Consider the following 8,943-nt stretch of genomic DNA (forward strand, 5'->3'; position numbering starts at 1 on the left):
GTTATGGCTTGTGTATCTGGAAGTAGAAATTAACACTATGGGGCTACATCTACACTGGCATGATTTTCCGGAAATGCTTTTAACGGAAAAGTTTTCCGTTAAAAGCATTTTCGGAAAAGCGCGTCTAGATTGGTAGGATGCTTTTCCGCAAAAGCACTTTTTGCGGAAAAGTGTCTGTGGCCAATCTAGACGCTCTTTTCTGCAAAAAAGCCCTGATCTCCATTTTCGCAATCGGGGCTTTTTTGCAGAAAACAAATCTCTGCTGTCTACACTGGCCATTTTGCGCAAAAGCTTTTCGGAAAAAGACTTTTGCCCGAACGGGAGCAGCATAGTATTTCTGCAAAAGCACTGACAATCTTACATGAGATCGTCAGTGCTTTTGCGGAAATTCAAGCGGCCAGTGTAAACATCTGGCAAGTTTTTCCGCAAAAGCAGATGATTTTGTGGAAAAACTTGCCAGTCTAGACACAGCCTGTGTGTGTCTACACATCACCGTAACTCAAAATAAGATACAAATTTGTGTCTCTTATTTTGATATTGTTTTGAAATAGCTTATTTTGTCATTTGGCACTGTCAACACAGCACCACATTTTGAAATAAAGTGCCATTCTAAAATGCACCTTACTTTTCGTAGAATGAGGTTTACAGAGATATCGGAAATACCCGAAATAGCGTTGCAGTGTAGATGTGAAAAAAAGACACTGGCCTCACACTCTTTGCTACTACTTGAAAGCCATGAGTTTTATTCTTGAAGCTGGCCCCTCGCTTTTTTGGCAGGTAGAGAGGTGCATTGCAAAAGCTGTAGCAGCTAAAGAACAGCTGTCTCTTGCTCAGCAACTGAAAATAGAAGAATCTCTTCACTTCCACTCAGCATTTAGCCTGATTTAATAGTGCAATACCTAGCTAAACAACTTAAGAGTTAGATTAAAAATTATATGTACTCTTATCCACAGAATGCAATTGCAGAATACACCACTTCTTCAATACTCCAGACTGAAAACTGCGCCATAGCAAACTTAGTTCATTCATATATCGTCTATTGGTTGCCTGCACATGTATTTCCTGTTAGATGGTGCTGATCATAAACTGACCAAACTCCTGAACAGGCCAACACTACAGCAGATATCTTTCTTCTGGAAAACACTCTCTAGCGACTGTTCTGTCACACTGGCACTATGTTTCCATAAACAGGATGGAACATTCAATTATTGTCTAGTTTTACAACGATGCAAGGTGACTAGCACTTTATCCCATTGAGGTTAATGGGACTATTAATAAAGTCCATGTAATGACAGCTCAGTCTGCTCTATGCAAACAATTCAGGAAATTTCTGGAATTTATTTACAGGTACTTTTGACAGCCAACAAGCCATGTGGTATTCTAAATGGGAGCTAGACCACACAGACGTGCCAGAATAACCAGTAGCAGATAAGAGACTGGGATTCTTGTGTGCAGGATAGTTATTTCTGGTTAAATAGGACACTAGAAGATAGAATGAATCACAAAGACAAATTCTACCTGACCCCATGCAGTTTTCCCTCTGCACTATGTATTTCAAGCATCTTTGTTTCAATTAAAAACATAATTCCTTTTCAAAGCAATGTAGTTACTAATTAATCAATCTCAGAGGGGTAGCTGTGTTACTGTGTAACTTTAAAAAACAACCAGTAGTTCTGTGGCACCTTAGAGACTAACAAAAATATAAATAGTGTCATGAGCTTTGGTGAGCAAAATCCCCTTCATCATCATCTGATGAAGTATGTTTTTCTCATCATCTAATGAGGTGGGTTTTGTTCATGAAAGCTCGTGATACTATATATTTTTGTTAGTCTCTACGGTGCCACAGGACTACTAATTAATTAATTTGTCCTCAATACTCCTGACAAGTTACAATGTTTTCACCTTACAAAACATAGAGACCGACACTGTGAAGTAATGGATTCAACTGTAATAAATCACTCAGACCAAAATAAGAGTTATACACAAACTTACACCAGTTTAACCACATCAGTTTAAAAACACACTTTTAGTTAAACCAATGCAAGTTTGTGTGTAGACCATGTGTGTGTGACAGGGATGAGATGAAAGCTCAAGAACTAGCTCCTAGCTTTTGGTCCAAACCCCACTGCAACATATAGAGATGACTTATTCAGAGAGAGAGAGAGAGAGAGAGAGAGAGCTTGTTTCTATCTTGCTCATAGATCATCATAATAATCAGGGGCTGTAGAATTCCATTTAAAGTAAGAGGCCCATAGATTTGTTTCCTTCTTTCTCCTCTCAGGCACCTCTACTATTTCATTAGTCTGACCTATAAGCCCCTGCACCTTCTGAAACTGGATGAAATTTGGATTGAGCGAGTGGCATTGCAGCTTGATACATGGGATTGAAGTGCCCCTCAGGTCTGGCCTGCTCAAAAAATAGTCCAGCCATGGCCCAAAAACTTCACGCTTACTCCCCAGCTCCCAATACTACAATGAAAAGTGTTTACTAAATCCTCAGTGCAGAATCTTTACTGTTTGTGATGTGTGAAGAAAAACAGATTGAGCTGGCAGTGCTGGGTGCTTAATACCATCTTTTCATGTGTGAAATGAAATTTGACCTTAGATCATGGAGAGACAAACATGGAACCCTATGTTTCACAGAGTCATTTTTCACAGATCAGAAATACACTTTAAGAACAGAGAACTCTATTACTAGTACACAACTCTGATAGGCGATAGGAAATGGCATGAACTCAACTGATTAATTGGTCCTCGTGGCTAATTTTAACTTTGCAGCATTGTGCTTAAAAGGAATACTGCCCAGTTTGAAACAGTCTTATTAAAGTGAGTCAGAAAGAAAACTAACTAATCCATAGGGGTTCAGTTTAAAATGAAACAAAGAAAGAGCATTTTTATAGTGTGTCACTCATTTTAAGGCATCAACTGTCATATTGTTAGTCAGATTTGTTATTTAACTAGCTGTTACTTTAGTTTATGTCAAGACTTTGGACTATAGATTAAATAACATGGATCAGGAACGCTGTATAATTGGGGCAGTCTTCTGAAAGCTAAATCCTAAGAAATGTTAGCCTCTCTCCTAATAAGTTGTTTATCTGGAACAAGAAAGTAAGTAAAGTATTAACACAGAAAGAATAATATGCAAGTCTTACAGTGAGTAAGGTTAGGCAGATACTGGTGTTTGCAAACTGTTATAAAGGCTATCGCCTCCATACTGTGTATAGGTGACATATATCATACTCAGTTGTAATCTGGCACTTTAAAGTGCTTGTAACTTTCTGGCTCAGGGGTGTGAAAAAACACCCCCTCCCCAAGTGCAGCAAGTTACAGCGCTATAAAACACCAGTGTGAACCAAGCTACAGCAGCGCTAGGAACTGTGTTCCCAGCACCGTTAGTTATACCTTTCGTGAAGATTGTTTCATAGTGTGCTGGGAGAGAACTCGTACCATGCCTTTTGTAAGTTCTACAGCTGTGGTTTAAATCAGTGTTTCTCAACCTTTTTTTTTTATAAAGTACCTCTTTAAAAAAATAATTAAAGTACCCCCAGTACTTACAGTTTTCAGACACACCATTCCCCTCCTCCCCCTACCATCATTGCAACACACTTGTTTAAACAACTTAATCAAAGTCTGGCGGGCAATGAAATTTTTGGGTGTAAAAAAGTACAAAAATAATAAAGTGCTATAAACAAAAATTCAGTTTTCTCGAAATTACAGTTGTTTTAATTCCCCCCCCCCCCCAGACTTCTCTTAAGTATCCCTAAGGGTACTCGTACCCCTGGTTGAGAAATACTGGTTTAAATGGTCAAGTGTAGACAAAACTAATGCAAAACAGAATTGCTACAGCAAAAGCGGCATTAATTACATTACCAATATCAGTCAATTTACACTTCCAATTAGTTTATCCTGAATTCCTCTCCCCCATCACAAAACTACACTCCACCCTAAACCCCATAGTATAGCAGGAAAGCACACATTAATGTTCCAAGACAAATACTCGCTATTAGAAAATAATCTGCTGCGCCAAAAAAGGAGATACAAGCTCATACTGCGGCTAGTGAGCATGTTTCTCTCCCAAAGAACTGTTTGTGCAGCCTCACAGTTGGTGCCTTTTGTAAGTTCCACAAGCAGAGGCAAAACTAGTGGCTTTAACTGGAAAACTGAGTAAATGATGTTAGAGCAGAGCTCCAAAACAAGCTTATTCCCTCCTAGATTCCTATGTTTAAAGACCCTCTTTGCATGGATTTTCCCTTTTCATATGAAGGAGAGGCTTAGCTGCCTCTGCAGTACTTTCCCCCCATATTCACCTCTCCAGATTTTGCTGATGCTTCACCATGAGTCCCAGCAGATTCATACTGAGTTGGGAGATGGGGAGTGGCAGGGAAGAGAGCAAGACCATAAGACTCCCTGTCCTGCAAAGAACCCCTGGATAAAATGAGTCTGTATTACAGCTCTTTCATGGAGGCAGACCTGATTAAGGTTGGAGCCATGTTGACAGGGAGGCAAAGGTGAGTAACCACTGGATCCACAGTGTGACACACAGAGGCTGACGAGGGATGCAGAAGACCTGGGAAAGCATTGGCTTCCCCCAACAAAAGACTAATGATGCAAGAGACTATGGGAGGGGTTTCTTGGGTTTTCCCCTGACTGAGTTATTACTGCCCACGAAGGGGAGCATAGCCAGGGCAAATCTAGGGGCATCCCCCTCACCTTCCCCCCCGGAAGGCTACGTTCCCCCCAATAGGTGCAGCTCAAGAAGAAAAGAGGATGAAGAAGACTCAGGCAAGCACTGGCTTCCCCCCAACAAAAGCCTAAATGTCACAAGAGACATAGGGAGGTTTTTGGGGGGGTTTCCCTTCCCCCCTATATGGACTGAGTTATCGTCCACTGAGGGGGATATAGCCAGGGTGCATCCAGGGGCACTCCTTTCACCTTCCCCCCAAAAAGCTATGTTTCCCCCAAACAGATGCATCTCAAGAAGAAAAGAGGATGAGGACACAGACGAAGAGGATGCCAAGGGATGCAGAAGACCTGGGAAAGCATTGGCCTTTCTCCACTAAAAGACTCTAGGACTCCTTAAGCCACCCATGGAAGTGGGACACAGCCAGAGGCACCTCTCGCTTCACTCCCCTAATGGTCATGGGCCCCACAACAGAAGGCACCACAGAAATCCTGATGAGGGTCAGAGCTGGGGAAAGCGCAGGTTTCGTCCCCCGAGTGATAACGTATTTATTACCCCCCAATATAACTGGGGACATAGGGATAGGCCACACTGTGGGGTGTGCACTTACCCTAAATTCTCAAGGCAAGGTGCCCTCACAACTAAATATAGACTCTGTTACTAAAAACAACCACTCACCTGAATCCGGGGCAATGTGGGACATGCTCTTTATGTTCTGTTTGTATCTCAAAATCCACCTGCTGTAACTCCCCCCCCACACATCATCCACCAGAATTTGCATATGTATTTCTCAACCCACATACAGGACACATTCAGGGCGATGCTGGTCCACTATATATGTGGGACACTCCCACTGGGTACAAGATATAACATGGCAAAAGGGCATGAAATAAGCGCACTAGACTTGGGCAGCATGTTACTGATCTTGCTCATTATGTACTCACCCTCCCCCGCAAACCAAACTTGTCCCTGGATTCTGGATTCACTCCATAACTGTTAAACTTGTGATTCAAACTCTCTTTCAAACATTCACTTAATAAAATTTGTCTCTCTCTTTCATGGAAGCAGACCTGATTGAGGGTATGTCTACACTACAGGGTTTTTTTTGGAAAAATGGCGGTTTTTTTACTTCAATTATGTCCACACTGCAATTGCATTCTTTTGAAAAAAAATCGAAAGAACTGAGAGGTTTTTCCGACATTGGTAAACCTCTTTCTATGAGGAAGAAGCCTTTTTCTGAAAGAGCTCTTTCAGAAAAAGGCACATGTGGATGGGGAAGAGGGAGTTCTTTTGCAAGAAGAGGAAAGAGGAAAAAGCACAGATGCCTTGGTGGTCATTCCACCCATAGTAATCACAGCTTGCATGCGAAATAGCTGGACACTATTGGTCACAATTGCTACGTGGACACTATCTGTTGAAAAAGCGCATCGCTTTTTCGTTGCGCGTTCGCACTGGGGACACGCTCCTTCGAAGGAATTTTTTTTTGGAAGATCTCTTCCGGAAAAGCTTGTTCTGAAAGAAGCCTGCAGTCTAGACATAGCCTGAGAAAGAGCTTGGAGCCAAGGTGACAGGGAAGCAAGGGTGAGTAACACAGCCTGTTTGCATATGGCTTTGGCTTCTGAGATCCTGTAGTACTGCTGACAGGCCCGCCATAGGAGGAAACCCCATCTCCTTGATGGAATAAAGATGGGACATCAGTGAGAAGGTTCCTTGTGCAGATTTCCTTACTCAGAGCCATATCTGCAGGGTGTGTTTTTTAAAATAACACACTTAAGTGTGAGATTCTGTTATTACGGGCACAGAAATACCACTTATATGAAGGGGAGCACAGCAGGACTTAGAATCAAGACCTTAATCTTTTTAGGAAAAACACCACAATTCCAGATGGCTCAAGGGAAAGCGATAAGGATTATCGGACACATGACTGAATTGCATTACTTAACTTTTTAAAAGTGTAAATAGTTCTTTATTTTGCTGTTACATTTTTCTAAGTTGACAAATATTTGTATCAGTATCTGTTAGCAATTACTAACTATTACTCAGGAAATGCCAGTCAGTCACCTGGACAAGAAGCAGGAATGTCTCTGAGTTGCAGAATGTAAAAGGAAATTGTAGTTCTCAATTTCCAAGAAATAAATAATTTTGAGGAAAGAACATAGGTGCAGTCTCACTGCTTTAGAAAAGAGCTATTTCATGCTTTAAAACAGACTAAATGATAGAAATAGAAATGTCCTCAGGCAAACTCTGTGAGTTATACCAGCAAAATAATATTTTCCCTGGATGAAAATTCTGGTGCAAAGTTATTGGGAGATCTCCCCAAGAAATCTACTACATATTTGAGAGAGTTTGTCTGTCTGTTCAAGAACTCATAAATGATAAGAGCTAGGACCACCAAATTCAGTATGCAGCTTCCTTTTATAATTTAAAGCAGGGTAAGAGTTTGGTTATGCCAGGAAATTGTGATATGCCTGAATAGGATTGCTTCTCATAAAACCATACAGAAAAGACAAAACCCCTAGGCAGGTACAAGGGGCTGGCTGTAGGCATGCCTATCCCCTGAATTGGGTACTGCCTTAGCCCTGAACCTTCCAACCCCCCGGTGCCCTTTAGGAAGGGCAGGGTGAATGGCTGAAGCTCCCTCCCCTGATTCATACTGAATCATTGCTGGCTATTTCCCTTTATCAGGGAGCGAGGAGAAAGTGTGCAGTTTGCTGCATTCCTCCCTCTGGCTGTGGAGTGCAGGGGGTAGATGACGTTGGACCTGCTCTACCCAGGGGACATGCACTCCTCCCTCTGGCTGTGCCCACTGGAGCTGCAGCAGCCATGGAGAGGTGCTTCTCACCTGGTCCCAAGCTGCACTGGACAGAGGGCTGTGGTAATCCTCTCTCTCCCAGGGCAGCCTGCATACTGCATCCTTCATCCCCAGCCCTACCCCGGGGCAATGATTTAAATGAAGCATGTACATTTTAATTTAATTAAAACAACAAAAATGGATGTAATAACCCAAGCAATGCCATGTAAATCTTCTAGGATTACATAAAAAGGCTCCAGGAAAAAGAGGATTGTAGGGTGCCTAATATGCTTTCATTTTAGTTTGGATATATCTGGTTTTGTGGCAGTTCTTTTGCGAGGCCATCCATCTCTTACCACAGGCAATTCAAACTACTTGTCTGTTTCTTCAAAACCATACATAATTTTGCCTTATATACACGGGTGGTCAGTGCAGCAGGGGCTGGGAGAGGCAGGCCTCCAACCCCAGCCCCTCACCTAAGGCCCCCCCCACTATGGGGAGGGATGGAGGTGGGGTTGGGTGCCAAACGTGCTCCCCAACCATAGGAAGGGTGTGCACATGTGCCTCCCAACCTGTCCAGCCCCCAGAGAACCAGGCAGGGAGGAGGCCACATGGCTCCTGCCTCCCTTGCCCCTGAAACACTGGGGAGGGAGGAAGCTGCGCAGTTCCAGTCTTTCCAGCCCCCAGAACACCAGGGAGGGAGGAGACAGTGAGGCTCCAGCTTGCCCAGCCCCTCGTGCACTGAGGGAGAGGAGGCTGCAAGGCTCCTGCCTCCCCGGCCCCCAGGAGCCACAGGTAGGATGGGCACTGGGGACAGCAACACTCTGCCCCCAAAATGCCTACAGCAAAGCCTTCCCCCTTCTAGGCTAGCAGCCTCCCATGCTTACATACCTTTCATTTTCTCTTCCCATCTGTGCCTGTGATTCTCCCAGTCTTCTCACCTGACTGCTCCCTTTCCCCCAGTCTCCATTTTGAACCTTTAATCCTATTGCTCTAGGTAGGTCTACAATGGAATAAAAGACCAAGGCTCAGAACACATCTGCATTATCTTTATGCAGACCTTCGCTGTATGTTAACAGATTAGCATTAGGTTTAACACAATGTAATTCCTGTAATGTGTGCCCTTGTAACTTTTCATTAGTGGAAACAGCAGGCAGCTCCCTGCGTATTGCGCCTGCTACAGCAGCTGTCCATCTTGCACAGGTCCACAGGTGAAAATGGTCAAGAGAATATATATATGTAAGAAGCAAAGGGAGTAGATGAATACTTCCTGGAGGAGATGTGGGCTGAGAGGCAGGAGAGGAAACTGCAAGGAACTGGAAGTGAGGCAACAGGAGACTATCTGTGTCTCCCTGATGGCAGGGATGGAGCTCCTGGCAGCTAGCCTGGAGACGAATGTCCTCTCCCAGGATCTCCTCCACTTCATGCAAAATAACTTTCCCTCCTCCCTCAGTTCCATAGCCTGCACTCTC

Source organism: Pelodiscus sinensis, chromosome 9 (assembly GCF_052426305.1).
Source record: "Pelodiscus sinensis isolate ZL-2025 chromosome 9, ASM5242630v1, whole genome shotgun sequence".
NCBI classification, from domain to species: domain Eukaryota; kingdom Metazoa; phylum Chordata; order Testudines; family Trionychidae; genus Pelodiscus; species Pelodiscus sinensis.